The 26,286-nt window shown below is 37.3% G+C and overlaps 1 long non-coding RNA gene across 1 annotated transcript; it reads right to left on the bottom strand.

The window, feature by feature from the left end:
- Nucleotides 1-21,972: 21,972 nt before the first annotated feature.
- On the bottom strand, nt 21,973-25,748 carry LOC117665941 (uncharacterized). Its single transcript, XR_004591526.2, has 2 exons — nt 24,626-25,748; nt 21,973-22,187 (listed from the first exon to the last, which is right to left on the bottom strand). It is a non-coding gene; the product is annotated as an uncharacterized LOC117665941 (long non-coding RNA).
- Between the last annotated feature and the right edge of the window lie 538 nt (nt 25,749-26,286).

Raw genomic sequence — 26,286 nt, 5'->3', positions numbered from 1 at the left:
ATACTCGCCTTTTGGTTGTTATAGATGGATTTGATCATCATTTCAAAATTTGTTCCGAATTTCATAATCTCAATTTGTTTTATCATAAATTTCCAATTTAGGTTGTCAAATGCCTTTTGAGCATCGACAAAGATCAGAGCCATCTGTTTTCCGGGGTGTTCCTCATAGTACTCTAGCGTATCTAGCACAATTCTCATGTTATCCCTAATTTGTCTCCCCGGTAAAAATCCATTCTGGTCTTTATATATCCAATTATTTAAAATCTTTTTCATTCTTTCCGCAATTATGCCCATGAATAATTTGTAGTCTGTATTTAGAAGCGAAATTGGTCTGTAGTTTTGAATTTGTTTTGGGTCGGCACCTTCTTTCGGCACGAGTGTGACATGCGCCTCTTTCCATGACTCTGGAATTTTATGGTCCAACAGTGCATCATTAAAAATTTCTACTAATTTCGGTTGGAGTATTTCTTCTAATTTTTTATATATTTCCCCTGGGAATCCGTCAGGTCCTGGGGCTTTATTGTTTTTCAATTTGGAGAGGGCTATTTTTAATTCTTCAATTGTAATCTTTCTATTAAGCATTTCTTTCTCTTCATCAGTTATTTGTGGGAGTTCTGCTTCTATCAAATACTTTTCTATTTTGTCATCTGATGTCTCCCCTTCTTTATATAGAGATTCGTAATATTCTCTCACCCTATCTCGTTTTTCTTCCTCGTTAGTCAATAATTTGCCCTTAGAGTCCTCTAAAGTATGGATTATTCCCCTTTCATTTTCCTTTTTTAATTTATAGGCCAGCCACCTCCCCGATTTGTTAGTGTTCTCGAAAAGATATTGTTTCGTTCTTTTCATTCTTTGTGCTAACTCTTCTTGCTCCATGATATTTACTTTATGCTTCCACATCATCCAATTTTCTTTGGCTGCTTCATCTTCTGGATCATCTTGGAGTTTTCTTTCTGCTTCTCCTATATGATTTAAATAGTCTTCCAGGGTCTTCCTTTCTTGTTTATTTTTATGGGCGGTGTATGAAATCACAACTCCTCTCAGGTAGGCCTTCATTGTATCCCAAACTATTGCACGGGATGTGCCTTTATTTTCATTTTCCTTGAAAAAGAAATTAATTTCTTCTTTGAATTTTTGTATACAGTCCTTGTCGCCCAGTAATTTAGCATTGAGCCTCCACCTCCGTTGATATTTTCTCTGAACAGGCTTCCATCTAATCTCCAATGGATTATGGTCTGCCCAATCATTTGGGTTAATTACAGCTGTTCCAATTTCTAACCCCAAACTCCTACTGACCCATGCCATGTCAATTCTAGACCACGACTTTTGTGGGTTTGAAAAGAAGGTATATTGTCTGTCATTTGGGTGCAAGGTACGCCAGATATCAATTAGATCCAATTCATCAACTAACTCAAAAAAAGCTCTCGGTAAATTTGTCCTTTTATTTTTTTTTACTTTATTGCTCTTGTGGTCCTTCTCCGGATCCACGATGCCATTAAAATCCCCTATCATACAGATTTCATTATATGCCATTTTCACTAATTGTTCGTGAAGTTTCTTAAAAAATTCTCCCTGTTTTTTATTCGGGGCATAAATGCCCACTAATAATACTTTGGAATTCCCTCTCTTAATTTCAACCATAAGGATTCTACCCTTTGTATCTTTGAATTTCAATTCTGCTTCAATTCCTTTTTTAACGTAAATAGCCACCCCCCTCTTCTTTTTCTCTGCCAGCGAATCAAATGTTTGACCAAATTTTTTATATTCTAGACATTTACTTTCTTCTTTTTTTATGTGTACCTCTTGTAAACACATTATATCAACATTTTGTTTACCTAGTTTTGTTAATATTCTTTTCCTCTTTTTATATTCATTTAGTCCATTAACATTTACAGATATTAGCTTCAAGTCATTCATCTCTATACCCCTATCTGATTATTGGTTCTTGTTTGTTTCTTACGGCCCTTACTGGTCTTGCTTTCTTCTCTTTGGCTTCTTCTTCTTCTTCTTCTGTCTTCTCCTCTACAGTTGCTTCGTTTGTATTCTGTTGGTGTAGGGCTTCCTCCCCCACTACTGCTGTTTCTAGTTCTTCCTTGCTCCCCTGCTCTTCTTCCACACCTCTTAACTGGTCAAGGAAGTCTTGTGCTGTACTCAGGCTTTCTATTTTTATTTTTCTTCCTTGCCAGGTTATTAGCATCCCTTCTGGGAGAAGCCACCTAAATAGTATCTTTCTTTTATTCAACTGTATGGCCAAAAATCTATATCCCTTCCTCATCTCCCGGACTCTTCTTGGTATCTGTTTTAAAATTATTATTTCTTTTCCTCGGTATGTAATCTGTTCATCCCTTGCCATGTTGTAAAGAGTATCTCTAACTTTTTTCCGTGCGAAGCGGATATGTACTTCTCTAGGAAGCTTGTTCCTTCTTGCATAGTTAGTCTGGACTCTATATACGTCGTCCAGCTCCCTGATTATCGCCTGTTTGTCTTGGTGAAGTGCCTCAGCTATCAGCTCCGCCATCTTTTCACCTAAGTCTTCCTCTTTATCCTCGACAACATTCTGAAATCGTAAATAGAAGGATGCCCGGTCCATCTCCAATTGAATTATTGTATCTCCAATCTCTTTATTTTGGCTCGTTAATGTTTGGTCCACAATATCTAATTTCTTTTCAGTTTGGTCAATTCTTGTTTCGGCTTTTTGAATTCGCACTTCATTATTAACTATTGATGTTTGGATATCATTCATTTTCTGGTCCAATGCATGTATGTCTGATTTTAATTCAACATGGTTATTTAACAGTTTTTCTTGCATAGCCATCATCGTTTCTTGAATCAAAGTTAATGATGCTTGCAGAGTTTGCATTGCCAGGCTTTCTGTTGATTTTTGTGTCGCCGGAGAGGTTGTCGCTATAGTGGGGTTAGAGGGGGTCTTTTTTCCAGTTTTCCCCACTGTGGATGCCATGCTTGTCATTTCTTTCAAAATTTTCTTTTGCTCTCTAATTATCCTATCAATATTACACCAAATTTTCATTCGCCAGTTAGCGCCTCTATTATCTTTTTTTTTAATTATTATTATTATTTTATATAGATGTATATTTGTATATATATATATATTACTGTATCTACTTTTTCCTTCTAAATTTATAAACAAGTATAACTAGTTTTCCAGTGGGCAATCAATATCAATATCTATACTGTAATTCTAAACTCCTCCTCACAGTGTATTATTTAAGTGTATTAATTATTAAATTGGCTTAATAAATATAGGTTAAATAGTTCAATACTATATAAATCAAAATATCAGTTAATCAACAGTTTACAATCAATATATCGAATGTAACAATATAGCAATTAATTTGGCTAATTGTACTTTTAAATACTTAAATACTTAAAATACTATAAATACTATAAATAGAGACTTTTGAATATTTAATTTTAAATGCAAATATGATTTTAGATACTATAAAAATACTGGTAGATACTATAAATGCTAAGCAGCTAAATAAATTTATAGAAAGATTTAAAATATCAAAGCTTGAGAGTATATAATTTTATCTAGTCCAAGAAAAAATCAATTTATCAAGATATGTTCAATTTTAACAGTCAGGATACTGAAGACAGAATATCTGGAAGTTCAAGTGCTATTATTAATTAATTTTATATATATATATATAATTTTTCCTCCTTCTTGGGATATACTCAATTTATTTATTTTTTTGCTCAGTCTCTGGTCTTCTGTAAGCTCAGGACGTTCCTCCAAGTTCAGCACTCTATGGTATTTCTTGCTGCCAAACTGTCCACCGCTAGGCAGATTATTCCTCCGTCCTGTCACACTAATGGCTGAGCTTCCTGTTCATTGCAAAAAAGAAAGCCAGACTCGATCCACCCAATTTCAACCTCCACTGGGTCTGCTTGTATTCACAGTAAAAAAGGAAAGAGGAAATAAATGCTGGTGTTAGATTTTCTCACCGATCCTCTCTTGGCACGCCCACTGTCAATACAAATTTCCTTTCTTATTTCGATGCCGGCTCGTCGGGCTCTCTCTCTGCCAGGATACTCAGAAAACTTTCAATCGCCGCCTCTCTCGTTTGTGAGACGCTCCTGCCCGACTTCACCGGCCCCTTTCTTGATGTCTTCTCTCCTCGATGCAGGGAAGGTGTGTGTCAATCCTCACTGCAGCATCCGATCTCTCTTGCTTCCATCTGGCTGCTGGTTACCACGGCTTCGCGTCGGCCATTAATTTGGCCGACTCACGCGTGCTGGATTAGACAGAGCCGCCCGGTCTTGCGATCAGCGTTTTGCGCCCGCTTTCACGCTCGCCCGGCTCGCTCTCTCGTCCGTGGGGCTCTCCGGGCTCCACGCCCCTCAGGGGTCCCCAAAACACGGTGACCCGCGGCGATATGGCGTTGAGAGAGTGACCGCTGCTCCTCAATAGGAAGTTTTTTCAATATACTTCTTAATATTTATTAACTAACATTAGCATAAATCAATGCTTTCTTTATGATATTTTTTGGAACACATTTATGTTGTGAGTTGTCTGACTTTATGCAACATTAAAATAAATTCAATGATGAGCACGCCAAAATGCTAGGAGTCAATCTTTTTTTAAAAACAATCTCATCCTCGCCCTCTCAAAATCATACAAACCATTTGATAAAACTAAAAACTTGCCCTATTTTGCGTTTCTTTTTTTAGTATTGAATGATGTTAGCATTACAGCTTGATTTGTAATTTACTGAAAATATTCCATCAATCTGCAAAGATCATTCACCTTTATGGGTATCATGAAGATGTTCCTGGTTAAGACTACCGTATTCCCTAGGACTACAAAATTTGTGGGAACAATAGATTCAACCATTTTCTATCCCTTTGCAGCTCGATAAATCTTGGAATATCTCTGAATGTCTTGTGCTTACAACCATACAATAGTATGCCACTTTTATTCAGCGCAGCCCTTGCACCCTTTAACGTCTGGCCCTTAACTCATCCTATAACAAGATGAAAAGATTTAAAAGGCTTCCCATGTGGTTTATGGTGCAGGAGGATTATAAAAGTCAGCAGTTAATCATATCATTAATTGAAGCATAATCTCAGAAAAAAATTTAAGAAAATAAGAGTTTATTTCACAGAATGTGTTTGTCCTCAAATCACTGAGATAGGTTCACACATTTTAATTAAAATGGCATTTTCCTCAGTACATATCTATTGCAAATGTTTAGCTAGGAGGAAGGACCTAACCAGCCTTGGATGATTTTGAAAAGCTCAACAGATTATATGCATGGAAAATATTTGGATGGAAGGCTCCCAGGAAATTCCATGGTCTTAGGCTAGATTGAGAAATGGGAAAAACTTCCTGCCCTTTTCTGGACTCTTGCTAAAAAAAACCCTACATGGATGATTCTATGAAGTCAATAGCTCAACTCAAAGAAGATTATCATGTCTTCCTAGGCAGGGGTGGATTCTACTTACCTTTACCATCGGTTCGTAACGGGAGCACGCGCATGCACTTCTGCACATGCATAGAAACTTCTGTGCATGCTCAGATTGTTATTTATGACATCCGGGTGGGTGGGCGGAGCCTCCTGCTGCCTTTAGTACAGGTTCTAAAGAACCGGACAGAACCAGGAGCAACCCACCACTGCTTCCTAGGAGGATTGTAAATCTTTTAAAACTGTTGTCTGTGATTTCATTATACCATTTCCTGACATATGGCTTCTGCTACTACAGTCCTAATTCCCAGACAGCATAATACCTGATTTAGTATTATAGGAGTTGTAATCCTAATACATCAGAGGAATTACAGGTCTAGGAAGATTGCATTTAGGGTTCTCTTTTCAGAAATAAATTGCAGAGGTTCCAAAAATAGACTTCATAAAGTTCATTACATATTTTATTTAAAAAGAGCATTTAAAAAAAACATGACTCTGAATGACAATTATTCCTTGATGTCAACACACATTCAGATAGTACCTATCTATCCCCAAATTCATCATTTTTAAGCTGCATGTTTAAAATTGAGTGTGAAATACTTGTAAATTGAAGTTAATAGCAAAAGATCTCTACCTTAGAACTGCAACACTTTATGTCGTGTTGGCATTTGTGTCAGGATTTCCTACACATTTTATAGGTTTCTGAAGATAAGTATTTTGTACTTGGAAAGTACCATTACATGAAAATAATTGCAAACAATGAAGTTTAAAATTTCGGTAGGCGCTTTTTTGGTGTAGCTCTTAATAATAATCATGCAATATTTCTTCTCAGTGTCCTCAATTAAAAATGTAAATCTTTTACCATAACTAACCTTCTTGAGATGACAATTTGTCAAGCTTGCTAATATCAGCCCCTCTGAGGCAACTGGAGAAAATGGAGAAATATTTCTCTGCATTTGTGTATCAAACATTTGCCATTTATAAGCAAAAATGGTTTCAGATATTACCATTAATTTGTGGCAACAGTTGAATGTGTCCAACTGCTTTATTTATATCTATGGCATATTTGTTTGTCCTTCAGTTTTGATGCTCTAGGAGGCAAATATAGAATTCATGCATAGGAATTGCAATGAAAACTTTGCTTACTTGAGACAATAGACTGAGACTGACAGTCTTTTCAGATATCACATAAGATCATGCTAAATTTCTCAGGGGCATAGGAACCTCTACCTTCCCCAATTTTTTTTCAAATTTTTTTTTTTTTTTAATTTGATTTATATGCCGCCCTTCTCCGGAGACTCAGGGCGTCTTACAATGCGCTAAGCAATAGCCTTCATTCTTTTGTATGTTTTATACAAAGTCAGCTTATTGCCCCCACAAACTGGGTCCTCATTTCACCTACCTTAGAAAGGATGGAAGGCTGAGTCAACCTTGAGCCTTGGAGAGATTCGAACCAGCAGAAATTGCAGGCAGCTGTGTTAATTACAGGGTGCACTAAACCCCTGTACTACCTTTCATTTTACACATTTTCATTTCATTTCATTTTATTAGATTTCTATACCGCCCTACTCCCGAAGGACTCAGGGCGGTGCACAGCCAAACAATAAAAACACATACAATACAAAATTTAAAAAATAGAATAAAATCAAATTAAATAATTTTGGCCCCGACAAATTTAAAACCCCAAACTTTTAAAACCAATTTAAAATTGAATATATAAAATACTAAAAGATATTTAAAATTTTAAAAATCTTTTATAAAAGAGGGGGAAAATTAGGCCAGGCCGGCCTGGTGAAATAGTAAGGTCTTTAAGGCGCGGTGGAAGGTGCGCAGATCCGGGATCCTCCGTATCTCTGGGGGGAGCTCATTCCAGATAGTAGGTGCCCCCACAGAGAAGGCTCTCCCCCTGGGGGCTGCCAGTCAGCATTGTTTGGCTGACGGCACCCAGAGGAGCCCCTCTCTATGGGAGCGTACCGGCCGGTGGGAGGCTATTGGTGGTAGTAGGCAAGTACCCGGGTCCTAAGCCATGGAGCACTTTAAAGGTGGTAACCAGAACCTTGAAGCGCACCCGGAAGACCACCGGGAGCCAGTGCAGCTCACGCAGGAGGGGTGTTACATGGGAACGCCATGTCGCTCCCAATACCACCCGCGCGGCCGCACTCTGCGCCAGTTGGAGCCTCCGGGTGCTCCTCAAGGGGAGCCCCATGTAGAGAGCGTTGCAATAGTCCAGGCGGGAGGTGACAAGGGCATGAGTGACAGTGCGTAATGAGTCCTGATCCAGAAAGGGACGCAACTGGCGAATCAGGCGAACCTGATGAAAAATCCTCCCGGTCACGGCCATCAAGTGCTCTTCTAAAGACAGCTGTGAATCCAGGAGGACGCCCAAGTTGCGAGCCCCCTCCGTGGGGGCCAATGATTCGCCCCCAATAGTCAGTGATGGCATCAACTGACTATATCGGGACATTGGAAATCACAGCCACTCAGTCTTGGATGGGTTGAGCCTGAGCCTGTTCCTCCCCGTCCAGATCCGTACGGCCTCCAGGCACCAGGACATCACTTCAATTTACAAAACCTTGGAAGATTTTACAAGTTACAAGAACCATGGTGGCACAGTGGTTAGAGTGCAATATTGCACCCTAATTCTGCCAACTGCCAGCAGTTCAATCCTGACCGGTTCAAGGTTGACTCAGCCTTCCATCCTTCCGAAGTCAATAAAATGAGGACTTAGATTGCTGGGGGCAATCTGCTGACTCTGTAGAGAAGACTTTAAAGCACTATGAAGCGGTATATCAGTCTAAGTGCTATTGCTATTGCAGTGTCTACAAAAATCCAAAGGAAAATGCCAAGATACTTGTAATATGTCGCTATCCTTGTATGAACATATGAAAGTGAACACAAAATTCATGTGATATAGGAATGTTGAGATTTCAGCTGTTAAAAAAAATTACATGAGGGTGTGTGATATTTTACACTTTTGAAATTTGTAAGTTTCATGATAATAAACTTCATGACAAGAATTATTCAGTAATATCTGACTGATTTCTGGATAGAGGTGCCCATAGGTGGAAACCCAAAAAATCAAGATGGTGGCTATGACCATGCAATCAAATCCCTGCCCTTTTACATGTAATACATGAATACTGCTTATTAGAAAGAAGTGGGGCTTTGACTGTGTGATTGCAGTTGCCATATAGACTTTTTTGACCACTCCTGCTGACACTTCCAAAAGCTATAATGTAGAAGGGGTCTTATATATTTGTGAGAGGGCACATCATTTACTTTGTAGTTCTTAGCCCCAGAAAAATATTATATAGCTCTTTCAAGAGGCTGTTTAACTCAAATACTGGGAAAAGAACATTCCCATCTGTATAGGATTACTGAATAGGTGGGTAATTGGTTATCATTCACTGTCAGACTTCCTATGTTGAAAAAAAGTATGCAAATTATTAGACAGTATTAAAGATGAATGGCATCAAACCCGTTATAAAACATCAAACTAGTTTTTAAACTATCAAAGTTACTTTGGTTATACTATATGTGAGAAGCTTAATTCTTTTGAAACTCTGGATTTCCCCTCCTTCTTTGCATCCCTAATGAGGCAAATACTATTGTTAGGTGGGGCTTTACAGTGGCGAACCCTGCTTTTCCCTAGCCAAACTTTCCCACTTTTGAAAATATTCCTATATGCAGAAACAATAATCACGAATAACCATTTCTTAATGCAGAAAAATGCTAGTGGAGAAATTAAGGGGTAGGAAAACAAATGTGCTTTCAGCTAATAGTACTGCTTTATATGACACTTATTTATTTTATTTTATTTATTTTAAATTTATATACCGCCCTTCTCCCTGAGGACTCAGGGCGGTGTACAGCCAGAATTAAAAAACATAAAATACAAATATTAAAAAACAATTAAAATATATATAAATTTGGCCCAAAATTAAAAATACAAACCAATTAAAACATTTAAAATTTCTTCTTAAGCCAGCCCGGCTTGCTGGAAAAAGTGGGTTTTAAGGGCACGGCGGAAGGCACTAAGGTCTTGGATTCTCCTTATCTCTGGGGGAACTGATTCCAGAGGGTAGGTGCCCCCACAGAGAAGGCCCTCCCCCTGGGGGTCACCAGCCTACATTGATTGGCTGATGGCACCCTGAGGAGGCCCTCTCTGTGGGAGCGCACGGGACGATGGGAGGTCGTCGGTAGCAGCAGGCGGTCTCGAAGATAGCTAGGCCCTTGTTTATATTAAAGCTAATTAGGATGTGTCTAGAGTACTCATCTGGCAGTAATAATATAGGAAGCCTTTGAAAGACAAAATACTTAATTGAGAGATACTTCCTCTTGGATAAACTTGAGTTTTCACTGCTCCTTAGGCAGGCAAAAAATTAAGGGAGGGCTATAAAATTAAATCCAGGCTGCAATTTAGATGACCAAAAGTTGGGGGTGGGGAGGAAGGTAACTGAATCTTTGGTGGTATCAAGTAGTCATGAAGATTGTTGCAATCCAGATCTGCTAGTCATAATAAAATATTAGATAAATAAATAAGATAAATACCAATACTGTATTAATAAATATTTCAAAAATGTCACTTCTTCAATATTGCTATATTTATAAGACAGACTTGCTTTCTATCCCTTCTTCTTTTGCATAAAGTTTTGGCTTTACAGGTTTTTGAATTAAATTATTGTGGTTATTTCAGGATCGCAGAACTAAAAACAAAAACCCAGATTTAAATTTAGTCCAATGTTGTTCCTTTATATTGCTGATTATAAAAGCTAAGTTGAAAATTCTGCTTGACAAAAACATTATTGACTTCTTACCCAACAAAAGGAATTTAGTGTTGGTTATTTATAGAAGACTTAAATAATGTAATTCTCCCAAAGGCTGACTTCACAAAGATAAAGCAAGCATAACTCAGATACATTAATCTTATATGGACCTATGACTCATGCGCATCAAAGTAAGTAAGTGGATTCATTGGGGTTTAGTGACCTGTCAGGACCTCTAGCTATCTTTTGTTAAAATTTAAAGCCACTGCTCCATTTTCCTTGTCTCACTCATCTTCCTGAAATGTCTTATTTTTTACTTCAGATGACAAAAGAAGCTTATCGTTCACTACAAATCCCAAAGAAAATGATATTAATAAAATTAAACTATAAAAACACTAATTTATATTCTTCACTTAATCAAACATTGGTGCAGAATTATGCTTCACAAGTCAAATAAGATGCTAAAACACAGTCCTTTGAGCCTTGTCTCTGTTATTGTGAGTTTTGACCAGGCACATGTAATCAGTGAAAAACTTGTTGTAACTTGGATTTGATTTTCAATAGACTTGTACATATACAATTTGTTATTTTTATTTTTATGCATGAATAAAAAGTTCTCAGAGACATCCAATCTCATATGCTCTAATATTATTTCCACCTTTTCCAAGTATAATACCCAATTTTAGTTATCCATTAAACTTGCATTAACACTATAAAATTTTATTGTTAATCAATGCTTTAAATTATTTAATCCAGACATTATTTTTTTAAGTGTAACTCATAAAGATATATTATGATTCCAAAGATTTTGGACACAACATCCTGCTTAACCTGTCACCAGTATGGGTCATCCTACTTTTCTAGAGTGCAGGAACAGACCTCATACCTCTTCCAATCCTAGCTCATCAGAAAACCCAAGCTGTGATTCAAAATTCTGCCCAAGTCCATTTAACCCTTTCCAAATGAATCATTTCAAGTGCTCTGTTCTGATTTAGTTAAGAGCCACAGCTATGATTGACTGCAAGGCTTGCCATGACCCCCTCCCCTTAATCAAGCATGTATTTTGTATTTTACACATATATAATCCATAAGTGCCATTTTAGTGTAGTGTTAAGGCACCAGGTTAGAAACCAAAGACTGAAAGATTTGGTTCCCCCCCTCCCTGCCCCCCGGAAGAAAGTAAGGGTATATCACTTCTGAAATCTTGCCAAGGAAACTGCAGAAACATGACAAGGGAGTCACCAGTGACACACAGAAATACCAATCCTTACTGTCCATAAGAATGTATCAATACAAAGTAGTTGATTGTCCAAGGCCAGTGAGAAAGTATAAATGATTCTCATACCCAGAGTGGTTAATACCTCTATATTTTTCTTTTCACTGTTTCCACAAAGCAATAGCCTATTGACTTGGCATTTGGTGGCAAGTTGAAAGAGAAGTTTAAATTCCTACCCCAAGGAGGTCTGTGGAGATTCTCAGTCATCCAAGTCATGGTTGTCCCAAAGGGGCTTTTTCAGGAGGCAACTGGACATTCTTGTTTTTTCTTTTGAAGACGTTTTGCTTCTCATCCAAGAGGCTTCTTCAGCTCTGATAGGATAGTGAGGAATGGAAGGATTTATATTCCTTGCAGACAGCTGGTAATTTGTATCCTTTTAGAGGGTCACTGAAGCATTTGAGGATTTATCTGTGTCCTCCAGGTCACCTAAGTAGTGCTCCTAGTTTTTGTAGTCTGCAATTTTTCCTTTGGAAAGCCTTTCCTATTCCCACATCATTCAAAGAGTGTACATCCCAAATTGTATAGCTAAATTTCTGTAGAGATTCTCAGTCATCCAGGTCAGGCCAAGGAGGAGAATAATTTGATTTTACCAATCATATAGCTAAAATATAATTAGTTTAGATTGGTTTACTATTGCTACAAGTAAATATGATAATACTGTGAAATGTGATGGATTTATATAGTATAGTAGTCAGTTATTTTCAGCGTAAAAAATATAAAAGCATGGCAAAGGTATCATTTGAAAGTTAGATCTGGAGAATACATCATGCAGGAGCTAAATTGATAAATGATAGATATCATTATTTTGTGAATGTATCAAATCAATCTCTCCAAACATTTTAAGCTTTTTTTTAAAATTTAGCAGCTCAACAGGATCTTCATTTCTGTTACTGTGTCTATTGTTTGGAACAACAGTTCCCCAAGATTAGATTGGTCCTAAAGCTGACACCAACCAGAGCATAGAAAAACTCAAAGAAGTAGTGCAAAATCAGAAAATGGGGAGAGACATGGCCCATAGAATCGCCAAGAGTTGGATATGACTAAATGGATAACTTTGTCATCATAATCATCATATTAGCCCTGACCTTGCTGATCTTTTGGAAGGCCCTTAAAATTTGTCTGTTCTTCCAATCATGGGGACTAGAAAGTTAGCTGAGCCTATTTCTACTTGGGCCTGGGAAAGTCCTCCCTCAGGGCTTAAAAAGTCACAGTTAATGAAGGACATGGTCAGCCACTGGAGAAGATGGTGTGCTGAGCCAATGTAGTTTTCTGATTTTTGCACTAATTTATGGTTAGTTAATTAATAACTAACCGATCAGCATGATAAATAATAAAAAATGTCTAAAGACAATTCCCAAAATGTCAGAGGATGAGTAAAGAATGGCTGGACAGCAACGTACTTCAAGAGAGAACAAGTGGTGAAAGAGGAAAATGCCCCATCAGGTGAAGGCCCCTTGAAAAAAGCTTGACTCAATAGGAAATCTGATGAAGCAATTTAAATATGCATTGGAATGGAATTAGAATCTGCAGAAGTATAGAGATAAAAAGTACATTTTCAAATACAGTGGTGAAAAGCAAAGCTTTCAAATGTCACCAAATACATTAACAATTTTAATAACAATTTTATTCCAATATGGAGAAAAAAAATAAAAAGAAGCAAAAATCTGGAATAAGAAATATTTAAGTATTCTGAATTGAATTGTAGCACTTAAAATGATGGCTGTTTCAAAATTCTAAGTTTTATTTCAAAGACTTTCAATAGAAGTGCCAGATAAAATATTAACATTATGAATGAGAAAAATTGAACGTTAGTTTCAATACTAAAAAAATAGGTATTAATAGAATTACCATATATAGACCTTAGAAACAAGTAGCATGAGGAGTTTCATTTGAGACATATCACATTTCATATTCTAAGAACCAGCAAACAACAGATATAGCTAGAAAATATACAATAGGTAAATAAATCCATAGGCCAGATCCTTCCTTCACATAGACTTTATAAAAATATGTAATATAAATAATATGCTAATGAAAGCTACGTCTCATCTTGGGGGAGAAAAAGGCAGTTTTGATAGAGGGCATCTTCCCTTTTTACTGGTATTCTCAGAATTCTATACTGTACAGTAATTAAGATGGGTCAACACATTTAAAGCCTTGCAGAGATTTACATGCAAAGTGTAAATACATGCAAAGACATTGAGTGGTGGTTTTATTCCAATGGGTTTTTTTTAATAGAAAGGATATAAAGAAGTCAGCATCTTGTTTTGAAAATTAATTACTTTTCCCTACCCAAAGGCATCCCTAGTGCCGCGTAACGGGATGAGCTCCTGTTACTTGTCCCAGCTTCTGCCAATTTAGCAGTTCGAAAGCATGTAAAAAATGCAAGTAGAAAAATAGGGACCACCTCAGAGTTCTGAGGGAAATTCTAGGTGTGCTTGCTGGACCATTAACTGATCTGTTTAACCAGTCTCTTCTAATAGGTGAAGTTCTCCGGGACTGGCAAACAGCTAATATTGTACCCATCCACAGGAAAGGGGCTGGGAAAGAAGCTGGAAACTATAGACCAGTGAGCTTAACTTCTGTAGTAGTGACATTAATGGAATCACTCCTGAAAAAAAATAGAACAACAAACATTTGAAAGTGCACAACTTGATGGACCCATGGCTTTACTGAGGGTAGATCATGTCAAACTAATCTGACTGACTTTCTTAAATATGTCACAAATATTTTGGATGAAGGTGGTGCTGTGGACATAGCCTTTCTGAATTTTAGTAAAGCATTTGATAAAGTTCTTCATAAAAAGTTCATAAAAAGTTGTATAGGCTAGGGTTTAACCACTGGGTGGTTCAGTGGATAGGAAGCTGGTTCAGGGATAGACCTCAGTGCGTTATTATTAATGGGGCACTGAACAGAGATCAGTTACAAACGGTGTACTACAAGATTCAGGCTTCAGTCCTAGATCTGTTCAATGTGCTTGTAGAAGATGACTGCAAAATGAGTAAACAATGTGGCCAAGGTCTCCTTAATGAATTGCAGCATCCAAATAGTTAACTTTTTGTATAATATTCCTGATAGGAATTGCCTCTATTCCGAAGATGTTTTCCATACAGGATGAGTAATAGCAGTTGGGGTAGGAACTGGATTGGAAGAAAGCATAAGAACAATTTTCTACTGTCCCTTGAGACTCATGTAAAAGGCTCATTTAATATTTAACAGCATTCGCACATCTGTACAATTTAAGCATGGATATCCCACCATCTTTATAGTTGAAATAGCTGTATATATTCAGGCTATTGAAGAGAAGATTAAAAGAAGGCATTACTGTGATTATTGTTGTTATATTTTTATCCTGCTTTTTAATTTATTTTTAGGTTGTTGTTTTCTATTCAACTGTAAAAGTTCATTGATTTTAACTTATATTGTGGGGTCCTTGGTGCCTTCTAAGCTTGTTTGTTTTCTTGCAGACATTTCATTACCAAACTAGGTAACATCAGCAGTACCAGTAGGGAGTGACAGCCATTCATTTTACTAATGGCTGTCAGTATTGGTGGGAGTTCTTTAATTGGAGTATTGTTTACTTCTTGACTATTGGTATGGTGTAAATCTTGGTATTAAGCTCTGCTCATCTGAGGGTTTGATTGCTGGTGAAAAGGTGTTTTGGTCTTTTTGTTTCCTTTTTGGCTTTTTTATTCCTTTTGGCTTTTTGATTGTTTTTTTTAATGATATGTAGATGCCATTTATCTCTATGTGCCTGTTGATGGCTGATTTATCAATGTGCCAGGATTCCAGTAATTCTCTAGCATTTTTGGACCTGGCTTGGTCTAGAATGCTCACAGCTTCCCAACTGAAACTATGGTTAAGTCTGTCCATGTGTTCTTAAATTAAGGAGTTTTCATCATGTCTTCTGACTGCTAGTTGCTATTCATGGATGGATGTCCTCTGCTAGTTGTCTGCCTGAGTATTTACTTCCCTCTGTGAGGTCTTCAAGCTTTTTTGTCAGGTTTTTTTTTTTTTTTAGCAATGTTGTAGGTAAGGGTGTCCGGTAACAATACAATTGGATGGGGAGATATGTGTGGTTTGTGTGTTTTGGGTTGTCCACAGGAGCATGGGAGGATATGTCCACTGCTTTTCATCCACTAGAGTTCTTCTGAAGTGATTTGACCTTTCTTGGTAAGGTTGCTGAGAGTTCTCTTGATCTGATTGTCTGTTTTCTGTATTGGATTTGTGTTCACTAGGATGTAAGTTTCTTTGACTTCCAGTAATTTGGCTATCTGTATATATTGTGGCCTGTCTATGATAGCCATGGTTTGGCTTTTGCCTGCTGGTAGGATGATGATAGTTTGGTCCTTCTTTAGGTTTTTGTGGTCTGCTCTGTCCTCTGTTTTGAGCTGGTTCTGTGATATTATTGTTTGTCATGCTTTCTTGGATTTCTATGGGAAGTTCTATGGTGTCAAATGCTCCTTCTAAGGCTGCAAAGAATTCTAGTTGATAAGCATTGTCTATGTTATAGTTGAGGCCTTTCTGTAGAATATTGTGATCTATGGTAGAGCACAGGTGGCTAGACCATCCATCTGGACTCCAGTGCCTCTTTGAATCTGGGATTTCAGTTTGAATAGTTTGGTTTTCCTTTTCCTGACAGATCTCTGGAAAGTAGTCTTGGTGGCCTATAAACCTTTGGACAAGTACATTCTGGAAGCAGCACTTTTGAAACTTCCAATTTTGATTGATAAGCACTTCTCTTGTAATTACAAGAAGTAGCAAGAAAACAAAACAAAATGTCAGTTTGTACATGGAAGCTTGCATGCAAACATTCATCTCTATCCTAAACCATTGCAGTTGTCCAGAGTGGAAAGAGAAAAGAGAAGGTATAGGAAAATGTCTAGCAAACTGCCACAAATTGTGGCCACTACTACTAACCGTTCTTAGTAGGATAGAGTTACTTAAGGAATTGTAATTCCTCAGCTGTTTCTACCCATCTCACCTAGTAAGGCAGGACTGGCATGTTTGGGTTGTTGTTTCTCAGCTGTTAACTTTCGCAATGTTTGGATATTTTTTTAAAATCTTAATTCTGTTCACCTCCCTCCCCCCAAAGTAACTTGTTGAGATGGATGGCCATATTGGTTGGATAAATAAATAAACAAATAAACAAATAATCCCCTTGGGCTACTTTGGAGAACACTAGACTAGATAGAATCTCTTATAATCTTACACCATCCATTATTAAATAATGGGAGACAGAGAGAATCTTTGAGTGGATTTGACTTAGTTCTGAGTAGATATGGTCGAACATGGAGAGTGGTATTCTTCACCTACCATCCATTTGCTATTTTCTCTGCTTATAGGGAATTGCTAACAGGAGATGTCAGAACGTTAACCTGAGTCCATCTGCAAAAGCTATGGTTCTCTCAATACCATGTCTGTAATTATTGGAATAATACTTCTCTTTCTACCTTTATCGGTTTTTATTTTTGGTAATATAATAATAAGTATTTGGGGGGATGTAAGGAAATTTTAAATTTAAACTCAAGAGTCAGATGCTTACAATTATCTAGTTTCAATATGTCATTGCAAAACTTTAAAGAATGTCTAGGACAGTGATGGCTAACTTTTTTGCCGTCACATGCCAAAAGTGGGAGGAGCACGGGGGGGGGGGTCGTGCATGCCCACACCCATAATTCAATGTGTCCCACCTCCCCCCAACGCCACCACCCCCCGTGCTCCTTCTGATTTTGGCATGTGATGGCATGGTGGGCCTGTAGGCCCATTTTTCACCCTCCCCAGGCTCCAGAGGCTTTCTTGGAGCCTGGGGAGGTCGAAAACGGTCTTCCCCACCCCCAGAGGCCCTCTGGAGGCCGGAAACAGCCCGTTTACCGACTTCCAGTGGGTCCAGAGGGCCCAAAAATCAGCTGGTCAGTACGTGCATGCGTGCTGGAACTGAGCTAGGGCAACACTCGCGTGCCCACAGATAGGGCTCCGCGTGCAACCTGTGGCACACATGCCATAGGTTCACCATCATGGGTCTAGGATATTCCTATTTGCACATTAAAGACTTGACAACCCTTAATGGCACAAAGTATTTTTTTTCTCTGAGTCTCTTAAGTTTCCTCATTTGTATTAAATCTGCAAATGTATGTGTTGTCAAAGTCAAAAGTGCCTCACAGCAGCTTACTTTTGCCTGACTCTTACTTACTCAGCACAACTGAATTCAATTAGTCTTTGTGACCATAGCAATGCTACCAGAAATGGATGAACAGCCTTAGAACAATTTATTGTCCAATAAAAAAAACAGGCAACCACTTTTGATATGATGCATGAACTCCCTGCTTTCCCCTGCTCTCCATATAGGCTCTAATTATGAAGCTCAAGGAATCTGCAAAAGCCTTAATTAGAAAATAAGATAGATTCAACATCATGAATAAACTTGCCAATGCATCACGATCTGGATGCTGCAAAATGAGATAGAACAGTAAGTAGGGCGGATAGGCTAGATGAGATTGGTACTGTTGGTGTTACTCAATTGGGTACTGAAATATCTATAAGCAAACAACCAAGCTCAGAGAGCACCAAGGATTCCACAATTCAATCCTAAAATACATATTCTAACCTTACATATTAACTTCTTCTATTGGAGGAGGCTGAATATTTGGAAAGATACTATTTGGAACCAAGGGTAAGATACCATATCTCTGAATGTTTCCTTAAAAAGTCTCTTCAAGTAAAAAGTTAGCAGACTAAGAAGTAAACTCTATATAACCTTCTTGATATACTAGTTTTCACTTAGTAGTTTTTTTTTAAAATGCATCAAAACTTTTGAAAATGCAATGTGAATTTGAATTGTCCATGTTAATTAGGATTCTATCACATTGTTTAACTACAGATTTCAGCCAGTTCTCTGATTGATGACCTAGCCAGGAAGAACTGAGCAAAAATTATAACTTTTTTCAAAAGTTCTCTTTCATGGATAAATAAATGAATGGAAACCAAGGAGGTCATTCTTCCTGGTCTCTACATCGTATGTCGCACGATGACAGCACCAGACAGTCAAAAGTCCAGATTGTGAGGAATGTCTGTACTGTACTTACATTTTGTGGATGCAAGACATGGTATGCAGTATTAGGATGCTGTCAATGCCAGGTCTAGTAAGTATGGCCTTTTCCCCTTTCAGCCCTACGTTTGGAGGCTCATTTCTGAATTCTCCATGTGTTACTTAGATCGAAAATAGTTTGTTCTAAGTTTCGAATAATCACATTATTTTCTATAAAGTGCATTTTTTTCATTTCTAAGTTGCTGCTGAAGTTGCCCATCAACAATTAGCACATGAACAGCAGATTGAGCTGGTACTAATTGGCCATTGTCTCTTCCCTCATTACTTCTATTCAGGCTAGCAAAGGCTCTGCAGATTAAGATCTAACTGAAAAATGGATTTGTTTTTAAGAAATGAAATGTAACTAATACTCCAAGTCTGCTCATTTAATAGAGAAGCTTAACATAATTTATATTAATTAGCCAACCATTAGCAAGATATATTCATTCATGGCCTCTCTTTGCTTCTAGCTTGTTTCTCCCCCTTAGCAAATAGATTTTGTTTGGGCCCATCTTCCATTCAGCTAATTCCATTAATAGCATAAACAAATGAGTGGAGGTTCCTACTTTCACTTCTTATAAATGATTCCACAAACTGTAAAATATTGTAATGCTATATGCTGCTATATGGGGAACAATGAACAGAAGTTGAAAGGGACCTTAGAGAAATGTCCAAGCTGAGATTATATAAACAATAAACAACCTTACTTAGCAGTCACTGCTTGGAGCCCCTAGGCCAGTGATGGCTAACCTTTTTGCAGTCGCATGCCAAAAGCGGGGGGAGCGTGGGGGGTCACGGGTGCCCACATCCATAATTCAATGCGCCCCACCCTCCTGCGCATGCGCACGTGATCCCCCCACACTTCCCCCTGCTTTTGGCACATGATGGCACGGTGAACCCAGTAGGCCCGTTATTCCACCTCCCCAGGCTCCAGAGGCTTTCTAGGAGCCTGGGGAGGGCAAAAACAGCCTTCCCCATCCCCCGGGAGGCCGGAAACAGCCAGTTTCCCGACTTCTGGTGGGACCGGAAGGCCTGAAAGTCAGTTGGCCGGTGAGCACATGCGCGCTGGAGCTGAGCTAGGGCAACACTCGCGTGCCCATCAATATGGCTCCGCGTGCCACCTCTGGCACCCATGCCATAGGTTCGCCATCACGGCCCTAGGCTGTGCTTGTGCTAACTGGGAATTACAAGAACTGCAATATAACACTTATAAAGCCATGGAGGTGGCTGATTCAGCAATCTTTATCTGTAATAACACATAAAGAGGAGGCTTGTAGAAATCTTTAGAGAATCTGCTACAATTACTTATGCAAGGTTTCTTATTAGAAAACAATACTTTTCATCTTATATTCTAGGACAGCACGCCTTCTTCATATAGAACTTGGAAATTAATAGGTCTTTGCAAGGCACATGAAGTACGTGTTTCACATGTGGCGCAAGTGAAGCGCTCTTCTTGAAGCATTAAAACAACAATGTGCTTTTTGGAAGATGTACATTGTTGCTTACTACTTCAAAAACGGTGCTTGGTTGTATGCATGCGCATGTGCATACACAACACTTTCATGTTTAACAGTATTTTAATGCTTAACTCATGCTAACAGGCCTTGCAGTTTTTTTTCCAGGTGGACATGTTTTTAAATTGTCTTCCTTTTGGGGACCCAATGTGCCAGGAACCTTTGTAACACGCTGATTATAGATACGAATAAAGCCTCTCTCTCTCCCCCTCTCCCTCCCTCTCCCTCTCTCTTTTCCCCACCCTATCCAACAATACATGATTCTGCCTATAAGATAACTATTATAATTAGGCCAAGGACATATGTATTCATTTATTTATTAAACAAGTCGATATAGTTGCCCAACTCACACACAGTGACTCCATTGTGACATGTAATATAATGGCTGGAGGTTTCTCACCCCCGTTTTGCCAGATGATTTATTCCATTTTTTATAGTTCAGGGTATGGTTGGGTTTCTATATTTTGTGCAGCCTTAATTTATGAATCAAGACAAATATAAGTGTCCCAGGATAATGTTGCAGGATCCAATCTGTTTGTCACTGGGAGAATAAATAATGTCAAGCTGCATGGACAAAGATAATGAAACTGTATGGCAGTTTTCTGTAAGATGAAAGATGTCATAGCTAGGTAAGTTTTGTGTTGAATAGGCTTAGGGCTGAATGACATTACTTGTCCATATTCCTTCAGCTGAACACTTAAAAGTTTTATGAAATGAGCAAGCTTCACAAGTGCACCAAACAGGATAATCACACAGACTAAAATCATACCCAGTTACTATATTTAGCAGGCATAAACTATAAACTGGTATAAATAGATATGACTTTAAAGATTTGAGTGGAATCTTGCTAATCTAAACCAATGTTCCCTTTTGCAGCAGACAGACTGAGCTAAAATAAATCAGAAATCAATGAAAGTCGCTAAAAGGACGGAGTTCACTATATTTAACATAAACATGTGCAGCAAAATCATGTTTTATTTCTTCATATAAATGACACAATATGATTACTATATTTCCTGTACAAACCTGGGAAGAAATGATTGCGCAAATGTACTTCATTTATAAAATAATAATCAAGCTGAAATTAGTAAACAAATAGTCTGATAATCAGAATAGCATTTTTTCAACTGTCTTGTAAACTCTGGAAAAGTATTATTGTTCATCACACAGTCAGCTAGATGTTCAGACTGGATTTGGTATTTTTGTCTATCTATCAAGTCCTTTCCAAGCATAGGCAGATGTGAATGTTTGATGGTGTTATAGGTGTCATGGCAGGATGTAAACTGTTCTAAGTAAAGCTGCCTTTTGCAATTGACTAATGGTGAACTGTCAATGCTGATGGTGTTCAAGTGGTGCTCCAGGCTGTCTATTTCTATTGGTACTACCTTTGCTTGCTTTTGCCACAGTCGTTCTATTCCTGTTTGCAGATCTTTGTATTTTGTTATTTTCTCTAGTTCTTTCTCTTCTATTCTGCTGTCTCTAGGTTCTGCCATGTCCACTAGCCAGACTTCTTTTGTCTTTCTCATCGACAGTTGTTAAGTCTGGGGTGTTATGTGGCCGGTGCTTATCTGTTTGAATTCTAAAATCTCAGAGCAATTTAGTTCCTTCATTTTCTATGACTTTCCCTATTTTATAGTTCCACCAGTTCTTGCTTGCAGGCAAATGATATTTCTTGCAGATCTTCAATGCACCATTGTTGCTACTTTGTCATGCCGTTGCTTGTAGTCAGTCTGTGTGATCTTGTAGCAGCTAACCAGGTGGCCAGGAGGTGGCAATAGAGGAATTATTTCAGCTTTTTCCATTTTGACTTTTTTAATCAGTGGAAAGGCACAACAGGATATGAGAGCTCTTATACACTTTGTTTAAGAGGTGAACGCAATTTTAAAATACATTAAACACCTAAATTAGATATTGTCAGTATCTATTTATTAGTACATGTCTTTTGTTCACTTAAACATCTTCCTCTACATTTAAGAAAAGATTGTCATACCACAAGAATATTTTCAACATCCCTGTTTGAAAAGATCCAATTGCAGAAAGAGATGGTTTTTAAAGCCTTGGAGCTTACACTGATGCAGAAAGATCCTTGATAGTCTGTGAGTTATTGGTGTATATAAAGCTGTAATTAAAAAAAATAAGCACATTTAGGGCCAGTGTCATTGCTAAGTAACTGCTAAGAAAATGTCCACGGGAGAAGAGATGAACAGTTCTTCTTATGGACAATCTTCAGTCCCCTTTCCCAAGTTTTTTTTTAGTATAATTATTTGTATTGCCCCTTTTTATTGTATTGATTAGGAACTGGACATGATTAAATAGAAGGAAAAATGAATTATTTTCATCGACAACCATTTCACTTTCATAACTCCACCAAATTAAGAATTAAGGGGTTGGGACACATTTAAAACTAGTTTGCACCTTAATTTATGTACTCATTAGGTATCTGAAAAACTACAGACAAAGTTAACGTGTATAGCTGCTTAACTACAAAATTTCTTAAAATTTCTGTTATTTTAGTTGTCCATTGTACATACATACTGTATTTGTTTGGAAAACTGAATGAGGTAGGGGGAATTCTGTGACTGGATTGCATCCAAAATCCTACATTTCTGTCTGTGTTTGTATCTGATAGTCCTCATAGGGTAGAGGAAACTTTTACCGTGGGAGTGAATCATTTTGAATCTAGCTCCCTGTTGTGTGACCTCAGATTCAAAAGGGAGATTGCATAGAGCAATCAGTAACAATCTGAGATATATTTCAACTATTTCAATCAACTGCCAACATCAACAGATCTTAAGTCCAACTTTTAACAAAGCAATTAATCCTCTTTTCCTCAGCATGTAAGTACTTGGATACTGAATCTTTTGATTTCTGAAGAATTACACAGAGTTTAATTGTCTCAAGATGAAAGATTTTAAAAACTGCTTTTGGAGTGCCATTTTGCAATAGTAAACATTTAAAAAGATGTTATTTGCTAGCTAATCAATTCTTTGCTTTTTAAAAATTTATTAAATTTACTGTATAAAGTAAACTCATTAAATCACACTGTATAAATTATGGGGGTGGAGTGTTCTGTAGCAATTTGATAGAGAAGCAACATTTATATAATTAACTCATTGAGATTTAAGATTTGGGAGAACTAAAGCCGAATCTGGATTATACTATCTAAATAAAGAAACCTTTAAAAGTAAAAAAGTACATTTAAATAAATAAATAATCTTATATTTAATCCAATTAATTAATATATATTTGAAACAGTTTTTTTTTCTAAGCAGGTACACTATTCTCATTCATTCTTACATCTCCATGTGCTTTTCTATAGTCTCATTTTATTTTCATCCATCCATTCATATTCCCCAACAGAATATTTCCCATCCCCAGATCCTATTCATTCTGAATATTATATACTTTAAAGCCCAATTTTTTCATTATTTTCACTCATTGGAACATAACTATCACTGACCTCAGAATTTCTAATTTTATATTCATCAACTATAAGCTATATCAGCTCAATTTATACTTTATGATACACAGTGTACCATTTAAATTCATAATTAAATTTATATCTTAGTTTCTATGCCTGTACTCATCAATTCTACTCCATAAAATCAGACTACTTTCATTCAAATATATCCTTCCTTTTTATTCTTTCACAAACTTGCACCATATCTCTTTTCTTTGATTTCCTTCATTAATGTATGCTTTTTACCAGTTGTTCATTTTATATCCAGTGTACCATCTTCTATATGCCATGATTTCACCAGATCAGCCCATGACCCATTATCAACATTGTAAAGTGAAGCTTTCATATTGCACTTTTTTATTAACATGTAAACTAGATTCTTAATTTTAATCATATTCATGTCATGCAGCATTCTCTGCTAATAGTAAAAAATGATACTGATAAATTTACACAGGTGCCACAAGTGCAACACAATCTGAGTCCTTCTCCAAGCATACTCACACTTCTCTGTATGAATTTGGATCTCTAGTTACTACCTTGTAAGCTAATATACTATTGTCTGCCTCCAGTTCACTTAACTAGGAGGTGCATGTCTTGTAATGCTAGGATTCAGAGTACATACCCAACCTAAACATAATAAATATTGACAAAAAACCTCTGGTAATCTGACTAAACAAAGTGCTGGTGTAGAATCCTACTTTGCTCTTTGAGTTGGTGGTCCTGTTAAATCAGCTAAATCAGATTATGTACGATTAGTCAACTGGGTAATGATCTACTGTACAGTAGGTTTGAGCAAGTTTGCAGGGGGAAAAAGGGGGAAATTTAATTTTTTTTGCCATCCCATCCCTATTTCTCATAAAATTGTTGTTTTTTTTTATTTCATTATTGATTGAGCTTACTGATCAATAGAGCAGATATTATTTTCATTCTATTTTCCATATGAATAAGATGCAATTAGAGCCAAGTAAATATTTATAAAATAGGACACAATGAAAAGTATTTATGGGCATCCTTTTAATTATAGGGTAATACATCTATATTGTACTTAAGATATCTTTATTTAAGGACAAACTAATTTTAAGAAAAGTATACCCCACCTCATTCCAAAAGTTTCCATTCATTGTTCCTTTGAATTTGAAGTGAATGTAAATTAGGTTTCTTTATTATCCATGGATTTAGAATTAAGCATAATTTTGGAATCTTCAAATATTTTCTATATCCTTACAAGATGGTGCTGAAAAAATAAAAATAAAGGAAAAAGCTCCTCCTGGTGGCTGGAGATGTTATATTTGTTTTCTTATATTTTACATGCTGCTTTTCTGGCATATCAATCCCAGCTTCAGAACTAGGTTTAATGGCATTCTGTTCCATAGAATGGAGCTCTTTGAAAACTCTAAGACTAGAGAAAATAAAAGAATCCACACGAAATTACTATTTCCAGAATTCTTGGGGAAACATGGTATCATAATGGTAAGAAAACATCATAGGATTTCAATGCAGATTACATACCCAAAGTTATAATGTAAACTGTGTATGTTCATGTGTGTGTGTTCATCTCTGTGTCTCTATGTGAGAGATTAAGAGAGAAAGAGGTTATATAAGAGAGAAAGAGTAAAAAATCCAAAGTAGTGGGGGAATTCAGAATCAAAAATGAATAGTTAAAGAATGGGTTTTACTACTGCAGGTTATACCAATAACAGCCAATGCAGACTACATCAAAACAGTTGCCATTAGAGAAAAGGAAGCCTGTAAGGCAGGAAGCACCACGTAATAGAGGAGATTTGCAGCTTTGTTAGTAGTGAGACAAACAGCCTGGAAGTAGAGATAATTCCTTCCAACTCTTACATTTTTAGTTTTATATATAATGTATTCTTGCAGATAATTGGCTTAGATCACAGGTATCAAACTCACCGCATCACATTGCTGTCACGTGGAATTTCACGGTTTTCCCATTCATGGAACTGGGGTGGGCATGGCCTGTATGTGACGCATCTGGCCCACAGGCCACCAGTTTAACACCCCTGGCTTAGATGATCTCCAAGATCCCTACCAATCCCCCAAATCAATGATTCCAAATTCTGTCAAAATTGATAACCATTCAGTTAAAAACAATGGGATGTTTACCATACTGGCTACTGAAATAAGGTCAAAACACAGTTTTAAGTGGTTTAAATTTATAGTTGTTATAAATTAAAAATAAAAATAACTTGGTTTTGAATGTTAATAAAACAAAGGAGATCATTGTTGATTTTAGAAAGAGCTGGCATAGTCATACTCCACTTTGTATCAAGGTTGCAGCTGTGGAGGTGGTCAATAGCATTAAGTATGTGGGGATGCAGATAACTAACAATCTGACTTGGTCTCTTCATATATTATCTTTAGTGAAGCATGCAAACCAGCGTTTGCACTTCCTGTGTCAGATGAGGAGAGCACATCTTTCTCCTTCTGTCCTGGCCAATTGAGAGTGTTTTAACAAACTGTATCACAGTTTGGTTTAGTGGTAGCAGTGCCTCTCCATACAGAGAGTGGTAAGGACAGCTGAGAAAATCATAGGAAACTCACTTCCCATTATTCAGGATACTATTTATAAACACTATGTGCTTAGAGCTCGAAACATTGTTAGAGACCCCACACATCCACTTCATGGTCTGTTTCTGTTGCTCCCCTCTGGGGGGCTACTAGGTTCTGTAACAGCTTTGACCTTATGCCATCCATCTTGTAAATTTGTAGGATTTTTTTCCTGCCATCTATATGTATA

The sequence above is a fragment of the Pantherophis guttatus genome, chromosome 1, assembly GCF_059756535.1.
Source record: "Pantherophis guttatus breed Tessera chromosome 1, ASM5975653v1, whole genome shotgun sequence".
Classification (NCBI taxonomy): domain Eukaryota; kingdom Metazoa; phylum Chordata; class Lepidosauria; order Squamata; family Colubridae; genus Pantherophis; species Pantherophis guttatus.
Note: the sequence above shows the minus strand (reverse complement) of the source record. Positions and strands in the feature narration are given on the sequence as shown.